The sequence below is a fragment of the Bos mutus genome, chromosome X (assembly GCF_027580195.1).
Source record: "Bos mutus isolate GX-2022 chromosome X, NWIPB_WYAK_1.1, whole genome shotgun sequence".
Classification (NCBI taxonomy): Eukaryota; Metazoa; Chordata; class Mammalia; order Artiodactyla; family Bovidae; genus Bos; species Bos mutus.
Genome location: NC_091646.1, coordinates 16748959 through 16766831, shown reverse-complemented (window position 1 = coordinate 16766831; position 17873 = coordinate 16748959).

Below are 17873 nucleotides of genomic sequence, written 5' to 3'. Positions count from 1 at the left end.
TGGAAAATCCCATGGACGGGGGAGCCTGGTAGGCTGCAGTCCATGGGGTCGCGAAGAGTTGGACATGACTGAGCGACTTCCCTTTCGCTTTTCACTTTCATGCATTGGAGAAGGAAATGGCAACCCACTCCAGTGTTCTTGCCTGGAGAATCCCAGGGACGGGGGAGCCTGGTGGGCTGCCATCTATGGGGTCACACAGAACTGGACATGACTGAAGCGACCTAGCAGCAGCAGCAGCAGCAGCACTTATATTTCACTTGTTATATTTATGCTATATAAACTAGCATAAAGTTTCAATAAATAAGAGCGTTTTCTTTCATGGCTCTCCACCCTGCTGATTGCAGTGATTATTAATAACAACAAGGGATTTCAATAGTGGAGGTATCAGTTTAATAATAACTCAGTTCTTTAAAGAGACACAGAATGTCCACAACAGTTCTCTCCCCCTCTCCCCAAAGTCATAAAATGACAGAAACAAAGGAATTAGATGCAAAGAAATTTAAACTATCCTCTGGTGAAGAGCAGAGATGTAACTCTGGGTAGGCCTTGGGCTGGAAATTCTAGTGCCCCCACTAACCAAAAAATTACAAAATATAATAACACCAGTCTCTTTGAGGAACAAGAGGTCTCCCCTCATCTCTAATATATTCAGATGTCTTTCAAAAGGGTTTGAAGGAACTTGCTAATCTTAAGGACCATGTCATACATCAAAGGAAAGGAAAATGAGAGCTCTTGATGAAGTCCTCTAAAGGGAGGCTACCATGTGGTCTTTAGAAAGTTGACATTTGGCAGAGCTTGGCTAGACTCAGATCTTGAAGGGCAGAGAAGTTACTTGGTTTCTCTCCCCAAAGAGGATTATGGGAATGTAGCATAATGCTTAAATTATAGATTGAACACAGCCTACTTTGTGATTTAAGGCTGTAGCTAACAAGGATATATTCATGTTTTCCAAAGGCAAATGGCTTTATTCACTCATTACTTTCTAAGTGCTTACTTCTGTGCTGTGCAGTGTGTTAATAACTAGGAATTCAGTCCTGATTAAGACATTATTTTTGTCCTAGAAGATGTCACACACTTGGATTGGACGGATGGGGACTGACTAGTAAACAGGTAGTTAGAATGCAGCTAGTCAGGTATTGTCACATGGTAAATATTGGGACAGTCGGATGGAGTGCAGAGGAGGGGCAAGCACTTTGCTGTGACTGGACAGGGGAAAATGGAGGTGGACATGGATTTAGAGAATTTGCTATTTTGTATGCTCTGTGCTACAAGTCCTCCCTGTTAGAATGACTAAGAAATATTGAATGAATTTTAATTTTATTTAATGTTCCAATTATTTTTTTAAGATTTAACTTAAAGTTAATTTTTTGCAATGCACCATTGCAAAAAAAGAAAGGAGAAAATTTCCAATTCCTTATTCAATAAATAATTTCCTACATGAATGAGATGGTGTCAAATGAAACACATTCATTCTTTCAAAAAATTACATGTTAATACCTCAAGAAGAATGTGAGCAAGAATTCACCAGACAGAACTTGGAAAATACTCCACCGAGGCCCACTGAGCTGCCCTTGCCAAGGCGAAGGACAGGTAATTTGCCGTGACTAATTGAAAAACATAAAGAACATTAATATGAAAAATGAAAGCATAATCCATGGTATAACAGGCAATGAAACCATTCACATAACTGATTACTCTTCAAGGTAACATGTTCTTCCTCTCAGGAATCTTTTTCTTTGGCCCAGTCTTTTAAAAGGTTTCTAAAGTGACACCACTCGAAAGGTCATGGGAAAAGCTGTCTCTGTCCTAGTGTCCAGAGAGTGATACTGGAACACTCATAATTTGGGAAAAGAATTATTAAAGAAAATATTTAGAGACCTTGGTGATGCTATATGTTCCATCTGAACTTCCTGAGACATAAGAAACAATGATTGTAGTATTAGCGAGTTTTAATTTGAAACTTAGTAGCAGGCTATTAGAGGACCTAGGGTTCAGTCTTAGCTCCACCCCATTTTAGCTTTGTGTACTTGGACAAATCACTTATCTCCATGTGATTCTCAATGTCTTTATCAGTAAATTGGAGATAGTAGGATCTCCTCTGCTTATCTTGCAAAGCTGTAAAATACCAAATAAAAGAGCACTGGTGAAAATCTTTAAATGCCATAAAGATTAAATATAAAAGGATTATTAGAAAAATCCTGATTAATTTCTGTGTTGTTAGGTTAGATCATATCAGCTTATCAAAATGAATTGTTTTGCACATATGCATGTGTGTCCTTAGTCGCTTCTGACTGTTTGCACCCCCATGGACTGTAGCCCACCAGGTTCCTGCGTCCATGGGATTTCCTAGGCAAGAATACTGGAGTGGGTAGCCATTCCCTTCTCCAGGAGATCTTTCCCACCCAGAGATCGAATTTGTGTCTCTTGTGTCCTCTGCATCAGCAGGTGTATTTTTTTAAGTACTAAGTTTCAAGCCAACTTTTTCACTCTCTTCTTTCACCTTCATCAAGAAGCTCTTTAGTTCCTCTTTCCTTTCTGCCATTAGTGTTATCATCTGCATATTTGAGGTTATTGATATTTCTCCTGGTAATCTTGATTCCAGCTTGTGATTCATCCAGCCTGGCATTTTGCCTGATGTACTCTGCATATAAGTTAAATAAGCAGGGTAAGAATATACAGCCCTGACATACTCCTTTCCCAATTTGGCACCCAGTCCCTTGTTCCATATAAAGTTCTAACTGTTGCTTCTTGACTCACATACAAGTTTCTCAGGAGACAGGTAAGGTGATCTGGTACTCTCTTCTTTTTAAGAATTTTCCACAGTTTGTTGTGATCCACATAGTCAAAAGTTTTAGTGTAGTCAATGGAGCAGAAATAGAGGTTTTTCTGGAATTTCCTTGCTTCCTCCATGATCCAACGAATGTTGGCAATTTGATCTTTGCTTCCTCTGTCTTTTCTAAATCCAGCTTGTACAAGAAATAGTGCTAAATCAACTGAACAGGAAAAAAAAGTGAACATCAAGTTTTACCTTGTGCCATACACAAAAATCACCCCGAAATGGATAATAAATGTAAATGGATTCTAAGTGGAACTAAATGTAAACCTTGAAACTCTAAAGTGTCTAGAAGAAAACATAGGAGAAAATCTTTGGGACTCTGCTACTGCTGCTAAGTCACTTCAGTCCTGTCCAACTCTGTGTGACTCCATAGACGGCAGCCCACCAGGCTCCCCCGTCCCTGGGATTCTCCAGGCAAGAACACTGGAGTGGGTTGCCATTTCCTTCTCCAATGCATGAAAGTGAAAAGTGAAAGTGAACTCGCTTAGTCGTGTCTGACTCTAGCGACCCCATGGACTGCAGCCTACCAGGCTCCTCCGTCCATGGGATTTTCTAGGCAAAAGTACTGGAGTGGGGTGCCATTGCCTTCTCCATTGGGACTCTGGGAGTAGGTAAAATTTAATAGAATACAAAATGCACAAAATATTTAAAACATGATAAATTTGATGTTAGCAAAATTTAAAGCTTTTGTTGTTTGAAAGATATTTTTGAAAAAATGAAAAGGCAAACCTTGGATTAGAAGAAACTACACACAGCACTTCTATCAGAGAAAATACTTACATCCAGAATATATAAATGCCTTTTATGATCCCTTAATGAGAAAAAAAACTGATAAAAATGGGGGAAAGATTTGAACAGATAGTTCATGAAAGAAGATGACCATGAATGGCCACCAAATGCATGATACAACCCAGGCTGAATTTAGGAGGCACATTATATGGACTCCATAACAGTTGGGCTGGCTATTGAGGGCATAGACAGGGAGAGAGGGCAACCCTGATTCTTCCCACTATCTCTTCCCATACATTTCTCCATTTTCTCTTTTCCTTTTGCTTCTTCTCATCCCTTTGTCTGGAGGAGAAGAGGTTTTGGAGGGCTCAAGTCCAGTGGTCTGTATTTATCCTGTGGTCATACAGCTACTTCTAGGCAGAATCAGAAGCCAGAGCCCAGCGTCCTGACTTCCTGGGGGCAGATTCTTCTTGGACCAGTGAAAAGGGTGTGGTCTGGGGGCGCCATGGGCCTGGTTGGTTTCCCTTTCCTCTCACCTTCAGATTAAAATTGTGTGGTTCTTTAAAACTGGTGGTCCAGCAGAAATAGAGCCGTGTTTACCTTTAAGGTATGTTTTCTAAGCAGAAGTGCAGTGTCACTTGGCGAGATCTAGCAGGTGTTTCTGTTTTACCCTGAGTGGCAGAATCATGTTTCGCCACTTTGGGCAAAGATCAGCACTGGCTTTTGGCTCCCAGAATCAAGGCATAAATTTATATTGCTGTAACACAGTTATGCTTTTGAGATGGTGTTCTCAGTTATTTGTAAAGTTTTGTAAAATGTTTCTCTCTTGCGTGTGTGGGGAAAAAAAAAAAAGTGTTTCCCCAGAACTGCCTAGAATTGTCTGCCACTAATTAGCTGTGTGACCTTAGGCAATCACATCTCTCTCTGTGCCTCAGTTTCCTCATGAGTAAGATTGGCGATTGAACTAGTTGATTTCTGAGGGCCCTTCAGCTTTGACATTTTCTACAGTGTCTTGTTCCACAATCCTGTCATCTGCCTTAACGTTGAAATGCCACCAACATGTATTTAGATATATTTTTTGCTATCGATTTGCAGTCTCCAGGATTCCTCTGCCTTGTTTATTGCTTCCTGAGAGCTGCCTTGCATAATTTGTCTGCTCACGATCTTGCTGTTTCCTACAGATGGTGTCATGTTTGAAAGGTGAAGGCGAGAGTATTCAGTGTAGGAGCCCAGCCACAAACCCATTCCTTGCTGACAATAAAGCTGTGTGCTTCTCTCTTTTCTTGTCCTTTGCCCCCTTCCAGTTTGTTCCATTGCTCAATTTTGGTTTTATGATTACATCTGCAATAGCAGGCACAGATGTTTTTCTCACTCAATTGTATGGTTAATGGTGAAATGGATTTTTTGAGCAGATGCTCGCATGTGGGTGCTATTCGTTTCTCTCCTGACACATTCTCTACACAAACAGCAGATTGTCTGTCTGGTGTGCTTTGAGCCTCACAAGAGAAGAATTCAAGCTGAATAACATGGGGCTGATTTTCAAGTTCCTAAAAAAATAATGTAGGCACTAAATTTGACAAACTCTTTATAGCACCCCTGCAACCCGGATTCATACCTGCATCTTCAGCCTTTGCCAGTTTTACCTGAGGAGGCTGAGAGTAAACATTTGTCCTTTGAAGGGCTGCCTTATGAAGGAAAATGATACCAGACTCAATTTCAAAAGAGCTGGACTCAATTGCTCTGTCACTGTGACTTCTGAGACTCAAGGTATGTTATCTGACATCTGTTTCTTCATCTATGAGGTGGAACTGACACTACAAAGCTGGTATGGATCACTGAAGGAACTGCCAAGTAGCAAAGGTCCCCGCTTAAGTCTAATCCATGTTCACCCCTGGGTATGTATGGCTAATTGGAGCTGACTGACCAGAAATCTATCTGCTCAAAGGACTAAGAAGCCTCCAGGGAGAGAGACAAGTCTGTGTAAGGGTCAAGAGTTGGAGGCCAACCAAATTTCAATAGTGCTAGGGTTTCTTATCTTCAGCACTATTAAAATTCGGGGCCAGATAATTGTTTATTATGATTGCTGTCCTGTGCATTGTAGGATATGTAGCATCATCTCCACCTCAACCCAGTAGTTTACCCACCCACCCTCAAAGTAGTGACAACTAAAATTGTTTCCAGATATTGCCAAATGTGCTATGGGATGGGAGAATTCAGAATGAGAATCACTGCCTTAGAGACACTCAATACTGGCTTTAAACTCACTTACTCCAGGTTGTGCAGCTAGTAACCCTTTATGCTTCCATATTCTCATTGCTAAAATGGGAGTTTAGCTACTTTGCAGAAAGGATTGTTGAGAGAATTAAAACAACAGATGTGTACAAACCTTGGCACATAATAACACACTAACTCCCTACCATCATAATACCTTTGGTTTTTTCTTTTCCTTTGTCTAAGATACACTCTTTCTTTCACTCCTTGTCTCTGTCTTGTTTTCTCCAATTCATCCTTCAGATCACAACTACAGAGGCATTTTCACAGGGAAGCTTTCCTTGATTCCTCAGACTATATCAGAGTTCAGGGAACTCATAGCACTTATTTTGTTGATAGTATACATTATAAAACTTGGGTGATCCTTTCATTAAAGTCTGTTGGACTGCTAGAATGTAAGTGTCATGAGGGCAAGTACTATGTCTCTTGTTCACTGTTGCATTGGCAGAGCTCAGGACAGAGCCTGAAACAAAACACGCGTTTAATAAAATAGTGAAGGAAAGGAGGAAATGAAGAGCTCAACAAGCCTTGCAAATATTAAACTTTAATTCTGCTAAGCAGCTGATCAGTTCAGTAAACACAAAGCAGTGACAAGAGAGGAACAGTAGATTTTTCTTTTTTTTTTTTTTATTGAAGTATAGTCAATTTACATTGTCATGTTAGTTTTAGGTGTACAGCAAAACGATTCGGTTGTACTGCGTACACACACACATACACACACACCCATAAAGTTCCCCTACATATGAACTTTCAAGGCACAGACTTTCAAAGATGCCAACATGCATTCCATCAACATCAGGCACGAGTGAAATTGCAACTTGTCCTCTGATTGTGTTAGTTGGGTACCAAGGCTAACTTTGTCGGACTTAAGAACAGATTGAACTTACCGGTGTGGTCTCAGAACAGAACTCATTCTTATACATACATGCAGTAAAGTCCTCTACCTAATAAGGTTTACTTTCTCCATTGTATATTCCTGGCTCTTCTGCTCTAAATTAATTGACCATATATGTATATGTTTACTTCTGGGCTGTCTATTCTGTCCCATTGATCTATCTGTCTATTTTTAGGCCAGTACCATACTGTTTTAATTATCATGCTCTTACTTAAGGTTCACACTCCACTTGAATTTTGTATCTTATTCCCTGTCCCCTTTTTTCAAGAACCTATATATATTTCCTTCTTTCTTGAATATTTACTAGGTCATTTCCACCAGCATGTAAATATGCTGTAGTATCTTCAAACTTAAGATGCAAAAATGTCCTTGACATCTGACATATTCCAGAAAACTCCTCATTTCTTTGGTTCCCCTCCACAGCAAAATGCCTTAAAAGATTTGTATGTACTCACGTTAATTCCTCACCTTCCATCATCCTGTCACCTTTTATATCAGACTTTTATTTCTATTATTCATGGTTACTGTGAGCACCACTTGCAAAAACCAAGAATTACTGTTCTTGTCTTCAGTGACTTGACCTCTTAGCAACATTTGTCTCAGATGATCACTTATTTCTAGAATAATACATTTTTTCTTTGCTTCTCTTTTCTTCTTTTCCTCCTATCTTGTGGGATCTCCTTTTCAATCTTTCCTGGCTTCTCTTTCTCTGCTGACTGCATTCTGGATAACCATCTCCATCTGTACAATCTCCCTAGGTACTGTCACTGAGAACCATGGTTTTGATAACTACTATATAGCAGTGACTCTCCAACTTATGTCTCCAATTTTGACCATTCTTTTGAGCTAGTATATCCAACAGTTTACTGGCCATCACTGCTTAGATGGCTAATAAACATCTCAAACTTAACATGTCCAAAACTGAACTTCTGCTCTTCCCCTATCTCTAGTAAATCTGCCTCTCTCATATTCTCTTCTATCTTAGAAATGCCAACTCAGTTATTCCAGTTACTTAGATCACAAACCTCATTGACTCCTTTTTATCACACATCACACATTCCCATTCCTTAGGAAATCTTCTTGGTTCTGTATGTGCAAAGAATTAACATAGCATATCTGGTTACTTATGTCTTGTATGTCCAAGGAACTTGGAGCCACAGTTGATCCTTGGTCAACTTTTGTAAATGTGACCTCGAGAATGTTATTTATGTCAGGGAGTAATGATTTTATTGTGTTTGTGTTCACTTGGAGCAATGGACTCTGCTGTGCCAGCTGGCCAGTTTGCTTGCATAAACATGAAGTTCAATACTGTGCACCTGGTTGCATTGTTGGGATCCTGAAGTTTCCATTGCTACAGCTAGTTATGTACTATGATGTGCCTCTGTGACCAGCTCTTAATTATAGCCTCAGGCCCGAAGACTCAAATGTGCTTTCGTAGACTGATACATTCCACACCTGTCCCCATAGTTTGGTGCTAGACACAAAGCTTGCCCTATGTGGCCCCCAATGGGTAAGGACATGAAGTCTATGTTTAGCCTTCTAGACTTTGCCCACTGAACATCTTTTCCTGTTCCTTTTGCTATGTATCCTTTGCTGTAATAAACCTTACCATTCAGATTAAGCTATTAAGTTTTGTGAGTCCTTATAGTGAATTAGCAAAGTTGAAAGTTGTGTTGGGGTCCCTGAAACCATCTACCTTCAAAATATATGCAGAATTTAACCATCTTTACTGCTCCCACTCCAGTCTAAACTACCATTGTCTCTAGTTTGGGATAATGCAATATTGATTCCACCCTTACTTCCATATCACCAGTTTTCTAAAGAGCAGCCAGAGTGATTTTAAAAAAATGTAAATCTTATTCCACCACTCCCCTATTCAACACCTTTCAATGACTCTCTACCATATAATAGAGTAAAAATCACACTCCTTTTCTTTTAGCCTACAGGGTCCAACATGATCCGGTCTCCTGACATCTCTCTGAAATCATCACTTATCACTCCCTCCATTGATCATTTTGTTCCTCTCTGTTCCTAAAACACCTCAAGTTCATTCATTCTGGGGGAAGCTGTTCTCTCTGGAGATCTAGCTCTAACTCTTCATCTCTATCTTCCCATGGTTGATTCCTTCTGGTCATTTAGGTCTCAGCTCAGAAGTCACCTCTACAAACCACCCTGGCTTTAAACCACCCCCTCATTATTTTATTCATGTTACTTATTTTTTCCAGCCACTTATTAATAGTTGAAATTATCTTGTCTGTGTTTAGAGCACAGTCCTCTTGAGGGCAAAGACTTGGTCTTTTTCATTTACTCATGTTTTCACATTACTTGGAACATGTCTCATAGAGGTAGGCATTCAGTAAATATGTGTTGATTGAATGAATGAATGAAAGAAATACAGTACAGTTTGCAGCTTTAGGATAGTCCCTATTGGAAGGATTTGTATTTTGCTTTTCTTTTCTGAAACATGCTGGAAAAATGTTTAGGTAGGCAGTGTGTGTATAAGGGCTAGAAAATTTTCTGATACAGTGTAAACTCCATCCTCTATATTATTCATTGTTATGTCCTCAGTTCTTGGAACAGTGTTGGCTTATAATAGGTACTCATTTTTAAGGATTTGTTTAATAGATGAATGATGTCTAACACAAAATGTGTGTCATAAATATTTGGGAAAAAATAAGAATTTAGGACATATAACAAATACTTGCATGAATGGTTTATGTCTTTCTCCTTCTCATGTTCCACATTTTCCTCCTCTCAATAAAAGATGTTTTTCATTCTTTCAATCAATATTTATTGAGGGTCTAATTTATACTAGTGACATGATGTGCTGTGCTTAGTCGCTCAGTCGTGTCTGACTCTTAGCAACCCCATGGACTGTAGCCTGCCAGGCTCCTCTGTCCATGGGGATTCTCCAGGCAAGAATACTGGAGTGGGTTGCCATGGCCTTCCCCAGAGGATCTTCCTAACCCAGGGATAAAACCCAGGTCTCCCACACTGCAGGTGATTCTTTATCATCTGAGCCACCAGGGAAGCCCATGAATACTGGAGTGGGTAGCCTATCTGTTCTCCAGGGGATCTTCCTGACCAAGGGATCAAACCAGGGTCTCCTGCATTGCAGGCAAATTCTTTACCAGCTGAACTACCCAGGAAGCCCTATACTAATGATATTGTGATATAAATAATCATCCAAACTAACTTATTAGAAGCATTATGAAATAGAACTTCTTAAATAGTTGAGCTCATCTTATAGCTTTGTTAACTGGGAAGTAAGAAAAGTGGTGGAAGACCAGAATTACACTATATCATGCAGTATAATAGAATTTGACTCCACATCTAAAGATTTATATATAGGGAGAGAATTAAACTGATGAAGCTGGATAAAAGATCTAACAATAGTACAGGCCAGAATTAACAATTTACATTTTTTTTGTCTACCACTAAAGCCTATGTCTACTGCTGGGATTTTAAGAAAGTGTTTTTATGAAGTTCAATGTACTTCAGTAAATTTTACAGAAGAATTAATTGCCTTGGTCAAATAAGTTGAATATGCAAGCCTGATAGCATTATTTAGATGTCTCCTTTTTGGGTAAAACATTAAAGGTCAATTATCTTGGCTCAGAAAGGCAAATTATTTCAAGGGATTTTGGACAATGAAGTATCCTTGCAACACCCAGGAAACTCAGGGATGCCATAATGAACATCCATTTATAGTGGCAGGGTAGATTTCTACAAATGAAGTAGCTGAGTCTAAAGGTGTGTGCTCCAAAAGTGAAGTTGTTCAGTTGTGTCTGCCACTTTGCAACCCTGAGGACTGTAGCCTACCAGGCTTCTCCATCCATGGGATTTTCCAGGCAAGAATACTGGAGTGGGTTGCCGTTGTGCTCAAAAAATAAACTCAAAATGGATTAAAGATCTAAATGTAAGACCAGAAACTATAAAACTCCTAGAGGAAAACATAGACAAAACACTCTCTGAAATAAATCACAGCAAGATCCTCTATGACCCACCTCCCAAAGTAATGGAATTAAAAGCAAAAATAAACAAATGAGACCTAATTAAACTTAAAAGCTTTCGTACAATGAAGGAAACTATAAGCAAGGTGAAAAGACAGCCTTCAGAATGGGAGAAAATGATAGCAAACAAAGCAACTGCTAAAGAATTAATCTCAAAAATACATAAGCAGCTCCTGCAGCTCAATTCCAGAAAAATAAACGACCCAATTAAAAAATGGGCCAAAGAACTAAACAGACATTTCTCCAAAGAAGACATACAGATGGCTAACAAACACATGAAAAGATGCTCAACATCACTCCTTATCAGAGAAATGCAAATCAAAACCACAGTGAGGTACCATTTCACACCAGTCAGAATGGCTGCTATCCAAAGGTCTATAAACAATAAATGCTGGAGAGGGTGTGGAGAAAAGGGAACCCTCTTACAATGTTGGTGGGAATGCAAACTAGTACAGTCACTATGGAGAACAGTGTGGAGATTCCTTAAAAAACTGGAAATAGAACTGCCACATGACCCAGCAATCCCACCGATGGGCATACACACTAAGGAAACCAGAATTGAAAGAGACACGTGTACCCCAATGCTCATCACAGCACTGTTTACAAAGCCAGAACATGGAAGCAACCTAGATGTCCATTGGCAGACGAATGGATCAGAAAGCTGTGGTACATATTCACAATGGAATATTACTCAGCCATTAAAAAGAATGCATTTGAATCAGTTCTAATGAGGTGGATGAAACTGGAGCTTATTATACAGAGTGAAGTAAGCCAGAAAGAAAAACACCAATACAGTATATTAGTGCATATATATGGAATTTAGAAAGATGGTAATGATGACCCTATATGGAAGACAGCAAAAGAGACACAGATGTATAGAACAGACTTTTGGGCTTTGTGAGAAAAGGCGAGGGTGGGATGATTTGAAAGAATAGCATTGAAACCTGTATATTATCATATGTGAAATAGATCGCCAGTGCAGGTTCAATGCATGAGACAGGGTGCTCAGGGCCAGTGCACTGGGATGACCCTGAGGGATGCAATGGGGAGGGAGGTGGAAGGGGTGTTCAGGATGGGGGGCACATGTACACCCATGGCTGATTCATGTCAATGTATGACAAAAACCACTACAATATTGTAAAGTTATTAGCCTCCAATTAAAAAAAAAAAAAAAAAAGGTGTGCACTCTTAAAGCATTCACAGTTACCTGCCAAATTACTTTCCAAAATGGTTAGAGCAAATTTATACTCCTGCCAACATCTTTGAGCTATTGTCCCTTATCTGTACCCTCTCTAACAGTAATTATCATTAGATCTTCTAGTTTTTCTACTCTCATTTTCAAAAAAATCATATCCCTTTGATATTTCTATTTTCATTTCTTTGAAAACTACTGAGGTTGCACATATTTTTGTACATTTATTATTTTTTAATTCTGTGAACATTATATTCACAAGCTTTGCCTGTTTTGTATTGCATTTGTTATATTTTCTATAATAAATCATTAATTACTGATTTGCAAGATTTTTGTGTACTAGAAGTGTATGTTTTGTCTGTTATATTTTTAAAAGCTTTATCCTCATTGTTGTCATTTGAGTTTATAATATTTTTCTAAATTTTCTTCCAAATATATGGATACAAATGGACTTAATTGGATTTGCTGAATAATCCTTTGTTCCCTCATTCTTTGATTGTTCCCATTTTAATATGTTTCATTCCTATATATAGTGAAGGACAGGGAAGTTTGCTGTGCTGCAGTTCATGGGGTTGTAAAGAGTTGGACATGATTTAGTGACTGAAAAACAACAATATTTATTTGGATCTCTTTCTTGACTCTCTTTTCTGTTCCACTTTTCCATTTGTTTATTCTTCTGTCAATACCATAGTCCTTTGATTACATTGGCTTTTCAATATATTTTGAGATCTGATAAGTCAATTCCTCCCACGTTATTCTTCAAAAATTTCTTGGCACTTGTACATTTCTTTTGTGATAAGAACTGTAAATTTGTTATAACTGTAAAAAAAATCCACTTACATTTTGATTAAAAATAATTAATGTGGTAACTAACTCTATTGCCCAGTATTGCTATTATCAACTATCATTAAATAAATCAACCTTAGCTCTTTAATCATAGAGACTGCTATTCAGGTGGCAAAATCATCTTGATTGCAAATCAAGCAAAAAGTGCTGCACTCAATATGCCAGCAAATTTGGAAAACTCAGCAGTGGCCACAGGAATGGAAAAGGTCAGTTTTCATTCCAATCCCAAAGAAGGGAAATGCCAAAGAATGTTTAAACTACTGCACAATTGCACTTATCTCACATGCTAGCAAAGTAATGCTCAAAATTCTCCAAGCCAGGCTTCACCAGTACGTGAACCGTGAACTTTCAGATGTTCAAGCTGGATTTAGAAAAGGCAAGGAACCAGAGATCAAATTGCCAACATCTGCTGGATTATAAAAAAAGCAAGAGCATTTCAAAAAACATCTACTTCTGCTTTATTAACTATGCTAAATTCTTTGACTGTGTGGATCACAACAAACTGTGGAAAATTCTTCAAGAGATGGGAATACCAGACCACCTGACCTGCCTCCTGAGAAATCTGTATGCAGGTCAAAAAGCAACAGTTAGAACTGGGCATGGAAAAACAGACTGGTTCCAAATTGGGAAAGGAGTATGTCAAGGCTGTATATTGTCACCGTGCTGATTTAATTTATATGCAGAGTACATCATGTGAAATGCCAGGATGGATGAAGCACAAGCTGGAATCAAGATTGCCAGGAAAAATATCAATAACCTCAGATATGCAGATGACACCACCCTTATGGCAGAAGTGAAGAACTGAAGAGCCTCTTAATTAAAATGAAAGAGGAGAGTAAAAAATTTGGCTTAAAACTCAACATTCAGAAAACTAAGACCATGGCATCCAGTCCCATCACTTCATGGCAAATAGATGAGGAAACAATGAAAGCAATGAGAGATTTTCTTTTCTTGGGCTCCAAAATCACTGCAGATGGTGACTGCAGGCATGAAATTCAAAGAAGCTTGCTCCTTGGAAGAAAAGCTGTGACCAAACTAGACAGCATATTAAAAGGCAGAGACATTACTTTGCCAACAAATGTCCATCTAGTCAAAGTTTTTCCAGTAGTCATGTATGGATGTGAGAGTTGGACTATAAAGAAAGTGAGTGCCGAAGAATTGATGCTTTTGAACTGTGGTGTTGGAGAAGACTCTTGAGAGTCCCTTGGACTGCAAGGAGATCCAACTAGCCCATCCTAAAGGAAATCAGACCTGAATATTCATTGGAAGGACTGATGCTGAAGCTGAAGTTCCAATATTGCAGCCACCTGATGTGAAGAACTTACTCACTGGAAAAGACCCTGATGCTGGAAAAGATTGAAGGTGGGAGGAGGAGGGGACAACAGAGGATGAGATGGTTGGATGGCATCACCGACTCAACAGACATGAGTTTGAGCAAGTTCTGGGAGTTGGTGATGGACAGGGACGCCTCGTGTGCTGCAGTCCATGGGGTTGCAAAGAGTCGGACACGACTGAGTGACTGAACTGACTGAACTGATGCTGTGATTTGCTGCTTGTATGTTTTCTGTATCTGTAGCCTCCTACATGTCATTACTGATGAGTGATCAAAGATTATCTTGTGCTTGTTTCCACTGCTCTGGAGGGCACTTGCTTTATTCCTGGAGGCAACCCCCAGAACCCTCCAAAATATGTTTCATGTAAGCCACATGGCCTATATTTTATCTCATGCCATATTAAATGTACTCTTTGATATTTTTGAGAATCCAATCCAAACAACAGGAACTTTAGATTTAGAAATCTATTGCAGATTTAAAGTATGGTCTTCATTTCCAAGGATCATTGTATATCCATCCATATATTCAGGTACTTTTGTATGGATTCAATATATTTTCATATTTTTTCATTATAACATTTATTCCTTAGTATTTTATAGTATTTGTGTCAATTGTGAATAGGTTTTCTTTTTCTTTCTTGAATTTCAATTTCTAATTATTCTTTGTTAGCATAAAACAAAACTTATTTCTAGCCAACTTCCTAAATTTTCTTAATCTAATAGCTGATTTACCCAAATAATATTTTGGATTTTCAAGGTACACAGCTATGACATCTGCAAATATAATTATTTTTGTTCTAAAATGTATACCACATATTTAATTTTGCTATCTTACTTCATTAACTATGACTCCAAACAGATAGAAGAAAATATTATTTATACTAATGTTTAATAGTTTTAGAGAAAATCTGAATACTATGTAGTAATTAAAAATGACATTATTGGAGAATATTAATGACATGGGAAATAATACTCATGCATTAATTTAAAAAATACAGAATTGTTTATGGAATGTTATCTAGTTTATGGAATGTTACCCAGAGACACACACAGACACATATATTCTAACATTTAAAATGGAATTCAAAATTAAAAAAAAAAAAAAGGCCTGGGTAAATATATGTCAATATAGAAACTGTATTATCAAGGGATGATAGAATTTTTTCCTTTTCTTTATAGTTTTAGGTATTTTATAATATTCATATTGAGCAAGTACAGTTCTTGTGATCAGAAAAAAAGCTATAAATGTTATTAAAAGCAAAACAGAGACTTTTTAGAGGTTGTTATCTGGTGATTGGAGAAGGAAATGGCAACCCACTCCAGTATTCTTGCTTGGAGAATCCCAGGGACAGATTAGCCTGGTGGGCTGCCATCTATGGGGTCACAAAAAGTAGGACATGACTGAAGTGACTTAGCAGCAGTAGCAGCATTTGGTTGCTGAGTCATTGCCAACTCTTTGCGACCCCATGGAATACAGTAATCCAGGCTTCTCTGTCCTTCACTATCTCCCAGAGTTTGCTCAAACTCATGTCCATTCAATTGGTGATGCTATCCAATCAACTCATCCTCTGTAACCCCCTTTCCCTCCTTCCCCCAATCTTTCCTAGCATCAGGGTTTTTTACAATGAGATTCAGGCATGACCTAAATCAAATCCTTTATGATTATACAGTGGAAGTGAGAAATAGATTTAAGGACCTAGATCAGATAGATACAGTGCCTGATGAACTATGGAATGAGGTTCGTGACATTGTACAGGAGACAGGGATCAAGATCATCCCCATGGAAAAGAAATGCAAAAAAGCAAAATAGCTGTCTGGGGAGGACTTACAAATAGCTGTGAAAAGAAGAGAAGTGAAAAGCGAAGGAGAAAAGGAAAGATATAAGCATCTGAATGAAGAGTTCCAAAGAATAGCAAGGAGAGATAAGAAAGCCTTCCTCAGCCATCAATGCAAAAAATAGAGGAAAACAACAGAATGGGAAAGACTAGAGATCTCTTCAAGAAAATTAGAGATACCAAGGGAACATTTCATGCAAAGATAGGCTCGATAAAGGACAGAAATGGTATGGACCTAACAGAAGCAGAGATATTAAGAAGAGGCGGCAAGAATACACAGAAGAACTGTACAAAAAAGATCTTCACGACCAAGATAATCACGATGGTGTGATCACTGACCTAGAGCCAGACATCCTGGAATGGGAAGTCAAGTGGGCCTTAGAAAGCATCACTACGAACAAAGCTAGTGGAGGTGATGGAATTCCAGTTAAGCTATTTCAAATCCTGAAAGATGATGCTGTGAAAGTGTTGCACTCAATATGCCAGCAAATTTGGAAAACTCAGCAGTGGCCACAGGCCTGGAAAAGGTCAGTTTTCATTCCAACCCCAAAGAAAGGCAATGCCAAAGAATGCTCAAACTACCGCACAATTGCACTCATCTCACACGCTAGTAAAGTAATGCTCAAAATTCTCCAAGCCAGGCTTCAGCAATACGTGAACCGTGAACTTCCAGATGTTCAAGCTGGTTTTAGAAAAGGCAGAGGAACCAGAGATCAAATTGCCAACATCTGCTGGATCATGGAAAAAGGAAGAGAGTTCCAGAAAAACATCTATTTCTGCTTTATTGACTATGCCAAAGCCTTTGACTGTGTGGATCACAATAAACTGTGGAAAATTCTTCAAGAGATGGGAATACCAGACCACCTGACCTGCCTCTTGAGAAATCTGTAGGCAGGTCAGGAAGCAACAGTTAGAACTGGACATGGAACAACAGACTGGTTCCAAATAGGAAAAGGAGTATGTCAAGGCTGTATATGGTCACCCTGCTTATTTAACTTACATGCAGAATACATCATGAGAAACGCTGGACTGGAAGAAGCACAAGCTGGAATCAAGATTGCCAGGAGAAATATCAATAACCTCAGATATGCAGATGACACCACCCTTATGGCAGAAAGTGAAGAGGAACTCAAAAGCCTCTTGATGAAAGTGAAAGTGGAGAGTGAAAAAGTTGGCTTAAAGCTCAACATTCAGAAAACTAAGATCATGGCACCCGGTCCCACCACTTCATGGGAAATAGATGGGGAAACAGTAGAAACAGTGTCAGACTTTATTTTTTGGGGCTCCAAAACCACTGCAGATGGTGAGTGCAGCCATGAAATTAAAAGACGCTTACTCCTTGGAAGGAAAGTTATGACCACACTAGGTAGCATATTCAAAAGCAGAGACATTACTTTGCCAACAAAGGTCCGTCTAGTCAAGGCTATGGTTTTTCTTGTGGTCATGTATGGATGTGAGAGTTGGACTGTGAAGAAGGCTGAGCACTGAAGAATTGATGCTTTTGAGCTGTGGTGTTGGAGAAGACTCTTGAGAGTCCCTTGGACTGCAAGGAGATTCAACCAGTCCATTCTGAAGGAGATCAGCCCTGGGATTTCTTTGGAAGGAATGATGCTAAAGCTGAAACTGCAGTACTTTGGCCACCTCATGAGAAGAGTTGACTCATTGGAAAAGACTCTGATGCTGGAAGGGATTGGGGACAGGAGGAGAAGGGGAAGACAGAGGTTGGGATGGCTGGATGGCATCACTGACTCGATGAACGTGAGTCTGAATGAACTCTGGGAGTTTGTGATGTACAGGAAGGCCTGGCGTGCTGCGATTCATGGGGTCGCAAAGAGTCGGATACGACTGAGCAACTGAACTGAACTGAACCCTTCACATCAGGTGGCCAAAGTATTGGAGCTTCAGCTTCAGCATTGGGCTTCC